This window comes from Oryctolagus cuniculus, chromosome 7, assembly GCF_051225735.1.
Source record: "Oryctolagus cuniculus isolate XC-2025 breed Fujian yellow rabbit chromosome 7, ASM5122573v1, whole genome shotgun sequence".
Classification (NCBI taxonomy): Eukaryota; Metazoa; Chordata; class Mammalia; order Lagomorpha; family Leporidae; genus Oryctolagus; species Oryctolagus cuniculus.
This window is the reverse complement of record NC_142873.1, coordinates 75,044,344-75,058,779: the sequence shown is the minus strand read 5'-3', so window position 1 is coordinate 75,058,779 and position 14,436 is coordinate 75,044,344. Positions and strand designations below refer to the sequence as shown.

General features: G+C 40.3%; 1 pseudogene across 1 annotated transcript; it reads right to left on the bottom strand.

Moving 5' to 3' along the window:
• Positions 1-569: 569 nt before the first annotated feature.
• LOC138850594 (glyceraldehyde-3-phosphate dehydrogenase pseudogene) lies at positions 570-1,818 on the bottom strand (annotated as a pseudogene). The gene has a single exon (XR_016237168.1). The product of XR_016237168.1 is annotated as a glyceraldehyde-3-phosphate dehydrogenase pseudogene (transcript).
• Between the last annotated feature and the right edge of the window lie 12,618 nt (positions 1,819-14,436).

The following is a 14,436-nucleotide window of genomic DNA, read 5'->3' as shown; positions in this document are numbered from 1 at the left end:
TTTATTTATTTGAGCCTGTTCTCTTTTTATCCTATTTAATCAAGCTAAAAATTTGTCAATTTTTTTTTTCAAAACACTAATTCTAAGTTGTATTAACATTTTCTCTTTTTTCCTCAACTTTCCTTCATTTATTCCCTCTCTTAAAACTGTATTTACTCTCTTCTGCCAACTTACTATGCTCTTATATTTCTAGTTCCTTGAGGTGGAATGTTAATTCTTTTTTTTTTTTAATTTATTTATTTATTTGAAAGTCAGAGTTACACAGAGAGAAAGGAGGAGCAGAGAGAGAGAGTGATCTTCCATCTGCTGGTTCACTCCCCTGTTGGCCACAACGGCCAGAGAGGCACCGATCTGAAGCCAGGAGCCAGGAACTTCTTCCAGGTCTCCCATGCGGGTGCAGGGGCTCAAGGATCTGGGCCATCTTCTACTGCTTTTCCAGGCCATAGCAGAGATCTGGATTGGAAGTGGAGCAGCCAGGACTTGAACCAGCACCCATACGGGGTGCCGGCACCGCAGGTGGCAGCTTTACCCACTACACCACAGCGCCGGCCCCTATATATATATATATATTTTTGGGTGCAGAAGACTTTATTGATGGTTTCATGACAAGGTAGGGCTCCCTAAGCCCCTCCCCTCCTCCAGGGGGTCTGGGATGGAAACTGTGAAGAGGGGCAGATTCTCAGCGTGGTGGGGACTGAGTGGGGGCAGGGACTCCCCAGCGGCTGAGGGCCTCTCGTCCTCTTCTGGTGCTCTCGATGGGGCCGGTGGTTTGAGGGCTCTTACTCCTTGGAGGCCATGTGGACCATGAGGTCCACCACCCTGTTGCTGTAGCCAAATTCGTTGTCGTACCAGGAAATGAGCTTCACAAAGTGGTCATTGAGGGCAATGCCAGCCCCAGCATCGAAGATGGAGGAGTGGGTGTCACTGTTGAAGTCGCAGGAGACGACCTGGTCCTCGGTGTAGCCCAGGATGCCCTTCAGGGGGCCCTCGGACGCCTGCTTCACCACCTTCTTGATGTCGTCATACTTAGCAGCTTTCTCCAGGCGGCAGGTCAGGTCCACGACAGACACGTTGGGGGTGGGCACACGGAAGGCCATGCCAGTGAGTTTCCCATTCAGCTCGGGGATGACCTTGCCCACGGCCTTGGCAGCGCCGGTGGAGGCAGGGATGATGTTCTGGGCGGCCCCGCGGCCGTCACGCCACAACTTCCCAGAGGGCCCGTCCACAGTCTTCTGGGTGGCGGTGATGGCGTGCACCGTGGTCATGAGCCCCTCCACGATGCCGAAGTGGTCGTGGATGACCTTGGCCAGGGGGGCTAAGCAGTTGGTGGTGCAGGATGCATTGCTGGCAATCTTGAGAGAGTTGTCATACTTCTCGTGGTTCACGCCCATCACAAACAGGGGGGCATCGGCGGAGGGGGCAGAGATGATGACCCTTTTGGCTCCGCCCTTCAAATGAGCCCCAGCCTTCTCCATGGTGGTGAAGACTCCAGTGGATTCCACCACGTACTGGGCACCAGCATCACCCCAGTTGATGTTGGCGGGATCTCGCTCCTGGAAGATGGTGATGGCCTTCCCGTTGATGACCAGCTTCCCGTTCTCAGCCTTGACCGTGCCGTGGAACTTGCCGTGGGTGGAATCATACTGGAACATGTAGACCATGTAGTGGAGGTCAATGAATGGATCATTGATGGCGACAACATCCACTTTGCCAGAGTTAAAAGCAGCCCTGGTGACCAGGCGCCCAATGTGGCCAAATCCGTTCACTCCGACCTTCACCATCGTGTCTTGGGGACCCGCTTGCACTGCACAAGAAGAAGCGGCTGCCTGTCGAACGGGGTGGAGCAGAGAGCCAATACTTTTTTTTTAATGTATGTGCTTATTACTGAATCTTTTCACCCTAGGGCTACTTTTTCTGCATTCCATAAATTTAACTTTCTTGTGCTTTTATTTTCATTTGTCTCAAAGTTTTTTTTTTTTTTTATTTCTATTTTAGTGTCTTCATTGATTCATTTGGTTCAAGTGTGTTGTTCCTCATATTTGTAAATTTTCCAACTATTCTCTGTTACTGATTTCTAATGCACTCAGTGTGACCAGAATAGTAATTGAAAGGATTTCAATCTTCCTAAATTTGCTAGTCATTTTGTTCGGAATATATAACTATTCTTTGAGAACATCCCATAAACACATAAAAAGATGGCATTTTCTTCTGCTTTGGACAGAACATGATGTATTTGTTTAGGTCCATTTGTTCTATAGTAGTTTGCTTTCTTATTGATGTATCTACCAGTAAGAATATGATATTAACTTTTCAATCATTATTGAATGTCTTTTTTCCTCCAGTTCTATTAACATTTGCTTTTATTACATATTTAGAGGCTCTGATGCAACATGCATGTATAATTATGTTCTTCTGATAGATCAATCTATTTATTATTATATAATGATATTCATGATCTATTTGCCAAATTTCATTAATGTTTCTTTTGTCTGTTATCAGGATAGCACACATGCATTATCTTTTGATTATCAAGAGTTGCCTGCATTAGCATTTTTCACTCCTTTACTTCCAGTCCAAGAGTATTTAAAGTGAAAGTAATTTCTGGCAGGCAAATAAAATTTCACTTGTAAATTCTATTCAGCCACTGTGTCTTTTGATTTGAGAATTTCATCTATTGACATTTAATTATTAATAGGTAAGCATTAACTATTGTCATGTTGCTAATTGTTTGAATGGCTTTATTTTTTGGTAACTTTCTTCTCTTTTGCTGTCTTCCTTTGTGATATAATAATTTTTGCAGTCTTATGATTTGTTTCCATTCTCTAGCTCAGAACATTTACAAAAGGTTCTATTGTTTGTGATTATCATAAGGCTAACATGTCTGTTTTATAAATTTATTTAAAATCTCTTTTATATATTTTAAATGAAAACTTTGACCATGTATAAAAACTCTATGCTTTACCTTCGCCTCTCCTGACATATTATTCACCGATGTCATAATTCATGTCATATATGTTGCATACCATCTAACAAATTATTATAATTAAAGTTATTTTAATACTGTTTTCTTTAACTTTTATGCTAGAGCAAAAACAATTTATATATTACCATTACAGTATGTATTTTGAACTTCTATTATGTATTACCTTTAGAGTGAGTTTTATATTTTCATATGCTTTCACATTGGTTAGCATCTATTATTTAAGTTTGAAGAATTTCCTTCAGCGTTTCTTGGAAAGCAGGTCTACTAGTAATGAAATTGTATATATACATATACCTACACACACACATAAATATATTTGGCCAGCATTGTGGCACAGGGGTTTAAGCTGCCACTTGCAATGCCAGCATCCCACATTAGAGTGCCAATTCTAGTCCCAGCTACTCCACTTGTGATCCAGCTCCTTGCTGATATGCCTGGGAGAGTAATGGAAGATGATTAAAGTACTAGGGTCCCTGCCACCCATGTGGAACACCCAGATGGAGTTTTGGGTTTCTGGCTTTTGCTTGGCCCAGTCCTGGCCATTGTGGCCATTTAGAGAATAAACCAGTGGATGGAAGGATGGAAGACTAATCCCTCTCTATCACACACACACGCTCTCTTTCCTTCTCTCTGTCATCCTTTCTTTAAAATTAAAAAAAAAAAAACCTTAAAAAATTTATTTGACAGAGATAGACACAGAGAGAGAGAGAGAGAGAGAGCACCTTTGCACTGGTTCACTCCCTAAATGCCCATAATAGGATGAATTCAGGAGCAAGAAACTCAGTTCAGGTCTCCCAAGTGAGTGGCAGGACCCCAATTACTTGAAAAATACCACTGGTTCCAGTCACCCATTATCAGAAAGCCAGAATCAGGAGAGGAGCTGGGTATCAAACCCAGGTACTTTGATGTGGGACACTGCCTTCTTAACCAGCATCCTAAATTCTTGCTCCTCTTTTTATTTTCAGTATGACAGATTAGCTGGGCATAACAAGAGAAATATACCATCTTTTCCTTACATGTCCCAAGGGTAAATGACTGGTATTTCTATCATGTAAAAAGCAGATCAATAAGAGAAAAGTGCAACAAATTTATTTTATCAGAGATTTACGTGATGTGAGACTTTTCCAACATAAAAGCAGGCTCAGGAGTAGGCATTGTGGTGCAGCAGGCTAAGTCTTCACTTGGGTTGCATACATCCCACATCAGAATGCTGGTTCAATTGCCAGCTACTCTGCTTCCAAACCAGCTTCCTGCTGCTGTAGCTGCGAGGCAGCAGATGATGGACCAAGTACTTGATCTCCTGCCACCCACGTTGGAGACCAGAATGAAATTCCTGGCTCCTGTGTTGGGCTGACTGAAGCCACTACCTGTGGCCATTTGGAAAGTAAACCAATGGCTGGAAAATCTCTCCCCATTTCTCAGTGGCTGGAAAAATCTCTCCCAATTTCTCTCCCTCTCCCTCCCCTCTCCTTCTTCCTCTCCTTCTCCCACTCCCCCCCCTCCCTAATCTGCCTTTCAAATAAATAAACAAAAAGCAAACTTTTTAAAAAAAATGAAGTCCTAAAGATTCTGGGAATCTCTATTTTTTATAAGACTGATGAGAATACATAATTGTCACAAACATTATTGGACAAAAAGGTCATGATCAAATGATAATAAACAAAGGAGAGACTTCAACAAGATCTGTTTGTTCAGACTATTTCTTGTATTTCTGTGTGACATTCCTTCCCCCTGATTATGGGATAAAACACCTGTCATATGAGACTCTCTAAGAGACAAGGGGAGGTTAGAGATTGACCATTTTAGGTTTTTATTTTTATTTTTGTTTTGCATGCTTTGGAGGCACACAATTCTAGTTCCTTTGACTTATTTTTTGGGGAGAAAGGTTGACAGGAGAAAGAAGGCCAGGAGATGGTCAAAGAGTGAATTAAGAGGTACCATATTTAAGTGCAGCACTCTCTGAGCACCAACTATAATATTTTGCTTGTATGTTTTCTTTCAGAATTTGAATATATTATTCCACTCTTTCCTAGCCTACAAGGTTTCTTCTGAGATATTCACTGGTAACATTATGGGTTTCTCCATGATGAAGATACATCAAAATTTCATAGAAAATGTGTATTATGATGAAACTATGCATAGATTTCAAAAAATTGTTCCAAAACAATTTTATCTGTTAATTTTATTTTCCATGAACTTTTTGAAGTATTCTCATATGTGATGAGTTGCTTTTCTCTGGCTCCTTTCAAAATTACTCCTTTCTTTTGGACTTTTGAGAATATGCTGTAACATGTCTTCATAAATGTCTGTTTATATGTAATCTGTGTTGAGTTCTTTAGATTTGAATATTAATTTTTGTCTCCTGCTTTGGTAAGTTTTCAGCCATGATTTCTTTAAATAAGTTTTCTTTCCTTCCCTTTTCTCTACTTCTTCTAAAGCTTCCTTATGCATATAGTAGTTTATTTGATGATGATCTATAGGTTCTAAAAATTTCACTTTTTCATTATGATTTGCTTTAGTTCCTTTGGGTAATTTCCTATGACTTGTCTTCTTTATTCTGCTTATTTAAGATCTCCATTGAATTCAATTCAGTCATTATGTTTTTCAACTCTAGAATATCTGTCTGGTTCTTTTTTATGGTTTCCACATCTGTTGAATGTCTCATTTTGTTCACATATTATTCTCCTGACATTATTTGGTTTCCGTTTTTTATTGTAGCTTACTTACTTCCTTTTAAAAAAAATTACTTATTTGAAAGGGAGAGTGACAAAGGTGTGGCAGAGTGGAAGTCTACTACCTGATATTTCTCTCTCCAAATGCCCACAAAAGCCAGAACTGGTCTAGGTCAAAGCAAGGAACCAGGACCTACATTCAGGTCTTTCATGTGGATTGCAGGTACCCAAGTACTTGAGCCATAATATGCTGCCTCCCAGGGTGTGCCATTAGCAATAAACTGGAATCAGAAGCATCCCAAGTGGCAGTTTAACTGATGTGCCACAATTCCTACCCCTCATTTAGTGTCTCTAAAATGATGATTCTGGAATTTTAGAAGGCAGTTTATAGGTACCCATTTCTTTATTTCTTTCCCTTTCTTTCTTTTTTCTTTCTTCTTTCTTTTCTTCTTTTTTAATTTGAAGGGTAGAGAAATATGAAGGAAGATAGACACAAAGAGATCTTCCATCTGCTAGTTCACTCTCCAAATGCCCACAACAGCCAGGGCTAAGCCAGGCAGAATCCAGGAGTTTGGAACTCAATCCAGGTCTCCCACATGAGTGTCAGGGATTCTAGTACTTGAGCCATTATCTGATGCTCTAGTAGGAAGCTGGATCAGAACTGCAGAGTCTGGCCGGCGCCATGGCTCACCAGGGTAATCCTCTGCCTGCAGTGCCAGCTTTCCGGGTTCTAGTCCCAGTTGGGGCACCGGTTCTGTCCTGGTTGCTCCTCTTCCAGTCCAGCTCTCTGCTGTAGCCCGGGAAGGCAGTGGAGGATGGCCCAAGTGCTTGGGCCCTGCACCCCATGGGAGACCAGGAGGAAGCACCTGGCTCCTGGCTCCGGATCGGTGCAACACACCAGCCGTGGCGGCCATTTCGGGGGTGAACCAATGGAAGGAAGACCTTTCTCTCTGTTTCTCTCTCTCTCTCTCTCTCTCTCACTGTCTAACTCTGCCTGTCAAAAAAAAAAGTGCAGAATCTGTGACACATATCAAGCACTTCAATATGAAAGTAGGCATCCCAAACAGTCACTTAATACTATGCCAAATGTCCATCCCTGATCTCCATTTATTTATTAATGCTTATTTTGTTCCTTTAGTGGTGTCATATTCCCTTGAATATGTATGGTGTTACATTTTCATCTGGACTTTTGAAAAAAAGTCACCTTTCCCAGTTTTTATAGGCTGACTTTGGCAGAAAAAGTCCTCCACCAATCAACCAATTAATTTATTCTGGTCAATCTACCTGATGATATCCTTGGGCAGGTTTGCAGCTAGAACCTTTTAAGTGCACGGCTGGTGCTTGGATCAGTTTGTGAATGGACCTGAGTCTGGGTTTACCTGGGGTAGATCTGGAGCCTGAATCCATTGAGGTAGGCCTGGTTTCTGGGCCATGGGCAGTTACCGGGTGTTGGGACACACTGCAATGAGCCAGTGGCCTGTATCTCCATAGGGAAGCTTGAAGCCTTGGTCCATAATCCAGAGAAAAGGGTGTATGGTCTATGTATCCACAGACTTGAAGCCTCTGTTCCTGGGACTGACTTGAGATGCATCTTGAATCTGGGACAACATGCGCCAGCCTGGATCTTGACTCTGCAGGAATTCATGTGTCCTTAGTCTTGAGCTATGAGAGAGCTAGCTTGGTGCTACAGAAGTCCTAGAGACTAAGTCTTCAGGAGCTGGCCTGAGTCCTAGGTCAAAAGAGGTCAGCCTGAAGATGGGCCGAGTGTGATTCACTGGTGCTAGGACAAGCCTTGAGCCTGGGTTTACAGGGTTGAGTTGGTACTGGACTAGGACCAGAGATTGTTCCCACATTGGCTGGCCTGGTGCTGAAGTTCACTGGGAGTGGGCTCGCCGCTGGGGTTCCCAGGGAAGGAGTATGCTCATTCACTTCTTTTCTCACTCATGGAGCGTATTTCTCTTCAGGCTGTGCTGACTGGGCCTAGGGGAGGGGCTATGTGAGTAATGTAAAATTCTTCTCCCTATCCTTCCACTGTGGCATAGCAGGTAAAGCTGCTGCCTGCAGTGCCAGCATCCCATATGGCCGCCAGTTCAAGTCCCGGCTGCTCCACTTCCAATCCAGCTCTTTGCTGTGGCCTGGGAAAGCAGTGGAAGATGGCCCGAGTCCTTGGGCCCCTGCATCCACATGGGAGATGCAGAGGAGGCTCCTGTCTCCTGGCTTTGGAGGATGGAAAACTTCTCTCTCTCTCTCTCTCTCTCTCTCTCTCTCTGCTTCTCCTTCTGTGTCTGTGTAATTCTTAACTTTCAAATAAATAAATAAATCTTAAAAAAAAAAAAACCTTTGTCTCATTCTATTCATGTTTTCACAGTTTCTAAATAGAAAGCTTTCATTGTCCTTTGTTCCTCTATAGGTAATCTTTTACTTTCTTTTTTCCTGGCTTTTTACAAGATCATTTTGTTTCTGCTTCTGTTTGAACAGTTTGCCTATGAGATGGCTGAGTGTAGATTGAATGATATTTATCAAGCTTTAAATTTTTTAAGCTTCCTAATATTGTGGTTGTCTCTCAAAAATTTTGGAAAGCTATCTGCCTTTAAATTTTAGAGAGATTTCTACTCCTGCCTTTAAATTTTAGAGAAATTTCTACTCTATTCTCTTTTTCTTCTCCACATGAAAATTGACTAAATGTATGTTATGATTTTGGAAATTTCCTCTCTGAATTTTCTCTTATTTTTATTATTATTGTCATTATTGTTTTCTTTATATTTCAATTTGGGAAAATTCTAGTGCTGTATATTCAAGATCACAGCTTTTTGTGGCCATGTTCTGTCAACTGATTAGACTACCAAAGCCATCTGCCATTTCTACTACAGTGCTTCAATTTTCTAGCATTTTTATTCAATTTTTTTCTTAGAGTTTTTATTCCTCTACTTATACTGCATTTGTTTGTGTACACAATGTACTTTTCCTTTAGATCACTTCCTATATTAATCATTTTTATTTTAAATATCTTTATTTGATAATTCCAATATCTGTGTCATATTTGAGCCGAGTTTTGTTGTTTGCTTTGTCTCTTCAAATTTTGTGGGTTTTGTCTTTTTAAAAATATTTTATCTTTTACTTATTTGAAAGGCAGAATTACAGAGAGAGAAGCAGACAGAGGGAGAGAGAGATCTACCATCTGCTAGTTCATTCCCCAAATGGCCATGATGGCCAAGGATGGGACAAACAGAAGCCAGGAGCTTTTTCTGGGTCTCCCACATGGGTGCAGGGGTGTAAGGACTTGGGGCACCTTCTGCTGCTTTTCCAGGTACATTAGCAGGATAAGAAATAGAGCAGCCAGGTCTTTAACTAGCATCCATATGTGCTGCCGACATTACAGGCAGAAGGTTAACCTGCGCAGCCACAAGGCTGGCCCCTTTTCTTGACTCTTAGCATGCCTTTACATTTTTGTTTGTTTGCTTGCTTGTTTTTCCTGTAGAACAGTGGTCTTTGTATTTTCTACTTGTTGAATTCTTTATTTAGTGGAGGATTAATCCTGTGATTATAAAGTAAATTTAATATTTTATTCCAAAAATTAAAGCAAAATAAATGAAAACAGGAAGGAGGAGCAAGAGAGAGAGGTGAAAAGTATCATTATGTGCTTAAAATTGTACATAGGAAATATATTCCCTTTATATAAATAATTTTTAAAAAAGAAAGTTGGACAGGAATTATAAGGTAATAGGAACTGAGGTAAATAAGTCTTTTGTGTGGGATTTTATGTTAATCTGAGTGTAGTTCTAGGTTCTAGAGGCTTAGATACCTTCAGTGTCTTTGTCTTTATTTCTCCTGTGGACGTTGGTCTTCACTACTTGTGATGGCTCCTCTGTCTACAATGAACTATTATGGTAGAGCCTCCTGGGATATTGGTAAGATGTTGATGAGGGAAGCATTCTATCATCTGATGATAAAATCTCAGTTGGCATTTGTCTCTGAACAGTGACCATCACAAAGGTTTCCTAAGTGTTTTTTCCCTCCTTAAGTGAGTGAGAGAAATATACTTCCTTCCAGTGGAGAAAGACTTAATTCCTCCTCACAGAAAGGTTTGTGTTGGAGAGAGCCCTCTGGGCCTCTTTTACAATGGCAACTCTAACTTCCCTTGAGAACCTGCCAGGGTTTCTGTGTATAAAACCCGTGGAAATGTGGGACCACACTGAGGCTGTGACCACTAGGACCTTCTCTCTCTCTCATCTTCATCAACACTCAGCCTCCACTAATTTGCCAAAACATGCTTCCCTTGACTTCTACTCACAATAATCAAATCTCAGCTGTGACTGATTGTGCATGTCTTTCCAGATTTCAGGATGGCAGTTTTTACTCCATGACTCAGATCTCTAGCGATCCAAGAAGAGTAATTAATTTTCAGTTTTGTCAATTTCTTCTTTAGGAATAGGAGTGATGACTTCCAAGTCCTTTTCAAGTTGGAACTGATTCCAGAAGTCTATATAGGGCAATATTTTAAAAAGCAATGTTCTAGAGGAAATAACACAATAAATTCTTACATTTAGTGTGTATTGGGCATTGTATTATGTCCTTTATATATGGCCTATTATTTAAAAGATATAACAAGTCTATAAGGTAGTTGTCAGGAGACCTAGTTTCTAATACTGTGTGCTTTTCACTAAGTCATGCTGCTTTGTATTTCAGAAAACTTGGTCTTTCACATTGAATGGGAATAATCACAAAAAATATTTTATTCAGCAGAAAATATTTTGCTCAGCAGGATTAAACTGTATTAATTACTGAAACACTGTTTGACAAGTAGACCCCATGTTGAGAAAAGACCTTGAGGCTCCTATCAAACCCTCTTTCTTCTTCCGTTTGGTCTTTAAATGAATTACATTTCGTACACACACCAGTGGAATAAGATTATGATATTTTTAAAAAATGAAATGATGTTATAAAGGTCAATTCTGAGCAACTGGGAACTTTATAATAGATTCTAAGTTTGACAGGACAATTGCTGGTACAGAGAAAACCTTACTAATGTATGAAAACTGAATGAAAAAAAAATACTACAACATATGGCACTGTGTTTTCTTCAGGAAAACAAACCTCCTGAGACCCGATTCTTTGATACTAATCACAGTAGTAATTAGAGATGATGTCGGTTAGTGTTCACGAATGCTCTCCACACGAAGTGTAGATCCATAACCAAGGTAGCTCCCTTTCCACCCAGTTGGTGGCCTGACAAGTTCATCTCTAAGACAGCTTTCCACTATTGCTGATTCTTGAGACTTGTCACATAGATTTCCAAGAGGCAGATTAGGAATCTATTTACTTGAAGGCAAATGAAAGCCTTTCTTTAATTAGAGTTGTTTGGCCTATAAATCTAAATAATGGCTTTGAGGTTTGAAGAAAGGTAAAGCAAATAGAAGAAGCCCATAAAACAAATTTTAACTCATAAAATGAGGTGTACTAAGGAAGCATCTGAAGGGAAAAAAATAGCACAGAGTCCTACAGAATTCTTCACACCACATTTGTGTGAATTGCACCACAAATTTGAGGCAGGGGGGTGTCTAAGCTACTGGGTTTTATCTTCAGAAACATTGCTATTAAAATGTTGTATGGAATAAACTTAAATTGGGTCTGGGTTGTTTTGGGATTCCTTGGTAACCTGCAAAATGTAGGCAGGACTGGCAGCAGAATTTTGTTTTGTAAATTCTGGGACCACCCTAAGTGGGCTGACTGTACAAAATGTGGAAATCATTTAGGTGTATGGAAAGAAAAACAGGCAATATTTCTTGTAGAGGACAGGAGCAGGAGGAGGAATGGGAATAGAAGACAGAAAATTGTGAGGCTTACTGATAGTAATTTCCTTTGAGAAGACTGGAAAGAAATTGTACTTTTTTAGCCCTGTCATTATTGGCCAGTGAGAAGGTTAATGTCACTTAGGGTTTTACATGAAGGGCTAGCCTCATCAAGTTTCACTGTGTAATGCAATACAACCCAGCAAGTCATTGGGAAATTCACTAGCAGGGCTGCCGTGCAAATTCATGGGCCTTCAGCTGGCGCCTCAGCTCAATAGGCTAATAATTGTCCGCCTTGCGGTGCCGGCACACTGGGTTCTAGTCCCGGTCGGGGTGCCGGATTCTGTCCCAGTTGCCCTCTTCCAGTCCAGCTCTCTGCTATGGCCCGGGAAGGCAGTGGAGGATGGCCCAAGTGCTTGGGCCCTGCACCTGCATAGAATACCAGGACAAGTACCTGGCTCCTTCCTTCGGATCAGCGCGGTGCACCGGCCGCAGCGGCCATTGGAGGGTGAACCAACAGAAAAGGAAGACCTTTCTCTCTGTCTCTCTCTCTCACTGTCCACTCTGCCTGTCAAAAAAAAAAATTATGGGCCTTATCCTGACCACTAAGTTGAGCATTCTCTTAGGAATAAATCTAAGAACACAGAATGCTATTGGGTTACCTGGTAGGCAAGCTGCAGTGTAAGCAAAGTAAGTGCTCCTGATAAGGTCAATGGAACCTAAAATGGAAAAGATAAACTTTGGGTTTTTGAAATGGTGCCCATAATATTATTTCCTTATAAAGAAGTCCTGTTTCTAACATTTACAGAGGTTAAAATTTTAACTGGTTTAAAAATTTAGCCTCTGTCCTTTCTTCATTGCCACAAATCATTTATATCTGACAATAAACAAAATAAGAGAGCAGACATTTGACCTAGGAATTATATTAAGATACCTCTGATCCATATTGGAGTACCTAGATTCAAGTCTCAGCTCTACTTCTCATTTCAGCCCTCTCCTAATGTGCATCCTGGGAGGCAGCAGGTGATGGCTCAAATAGTTGAGTTCTTGCCAGTCATGTGAGACCTGGGTTGAATTTCCAGCTCCGGCTTTGACCTGGCCCAACCTGAATCATCGTGGGTATTTATGGAATGAATTAGCAAGTAGAAATTCTGCCTTTCTCTCTCTCTCTCTGTCTCTGTCTCTCTCTCTCTGCCTCTCAAATAAAAAAAAAAAATAAGTTCACGAGAGACCTTCTGAAACAGCACTTATAACACATATTCTTCAAAAATAATAATTATTATAAAGCTATAACTGTACTTCAGTTGATTCTTCATTATGTACACTAATAGAGGAAAGTATGAGGAAAAAAGCACAATAAAATTAGAACAGAAAATAAGTACATAAAAATATAGATATAAATCATACATACTAACCGTAGAAATGCCTTCAGGATATTTTTCCAGAATATGTACCTTCACAATAGAATTGTTCTTAATACCTATGGGATAAATTCTAAAATCCTTAACATGTTCATTGTGATCTATTACCTAGATTGCCATAGATCTCTATTTTCCAATTGTACAAAATTAGCAATACCTTATATCCCAGCAGTTTTTATGTTCATGAGCTAACGTGTCACTAAAATTCCCTATTTCCTTTTTTCCACTTGAAATTTTCTACTCTACTTCCATAATAAACTCAGCCTGTCCTCTGTGAATTTTTTCCTAGCTCAGTTCACTGGGAGATGTTAATGAGTTCTGTTCTGCACCTTGCAGAATTCCGTCCCTACCTCTGTATCAGATCTCAGAGCACCATAGAATAATTGTCTACTTATGTGCCAGTTTTTCATCAAAAGTGAGAGCTCCTTGAGGCCAGGGACCAGAAAGAAATCCCAGAGATTCTACATAGCAGCATAATGAATGGTAAATGACCAGCATATGGAGTTAACAAAAGCAAAGGTAGATATGAAGACTGCAGGAAGAGAGATACTCTGGGATTTGTCTCTTACAAGAGAGAATTCACACAGCACAAAAACCTTCTCAGAATAAATTCATGATTAGCATTGCATATGTGCATTTATCCCCTGCATTATGGAGACCAGAAAGGCCATTTATGCAATCATCTTCCTCAAATGGAGCTCAGCTTTCCAACACACCTGAGAAGTGACTTCCAGGGAAGAGACATTCATGGTGTCAAAAGGAAAACCATTCCATGCCTGAATGCTCATATGGTAATTGTTGTTTGTTCACTTCAAATATCAAGCCCAAATCTTACTCTGTTTGTCCAGTTCTTCTCATCCAGTCTTGGAGTGAGAATTTGTCTTGATAGGTATAGATAAGTAAAGTTAACATAATTTCATGCAACAAATCATCACATACTTGAAATTGGAAGTCGGAGGGAAATTACATAAACTCTGTGAGACTGAATTTTCCGGTGTCTTTTTTAAATCTTTCATTGGAAATATACCTTGAAAAATCCTTAATTAGCACTGATCTCACAGGATGATAATGAGGTTCAAGTGGAAAAAAACAAAACAGTGCCAGGTAAACATTTTTAAAAATATTTGAATATTTCTGTTATATCCTCCTCCCTTCATCCAGTTAAACAGTTCCTAGTTCTTTGGCCATTAATCGTCTAACATTTCCTGCATCCTAGCTGTATTGGTATTGATCTATCGCCAGTGTTTAAAAGTCCCTCCGGTAGTAGAGTGTCCAGAGCGGCACACGTGTGGACTCAGTGGGATCATCTCTTCCTTGATGAGACACCAGTCTTCCATTAGAGCAACAGCATTTACATTCATGTTTTTGGCAACTGCAGAATAATATTGATTTATATCAAGTTTCCAGTTGACAAAAACCCATGGGTCATTTGTAAATGAAGTACTATAATCCAGGTCTCTTATCACTTCAATCTTGTACAACCAGTAAATGAATTTGCAGCATTTTAAAGTTAATCTGATTAATATTCTTCTTGAATTTAGATATTTGTTACCCTCCACAAATGTCATTAT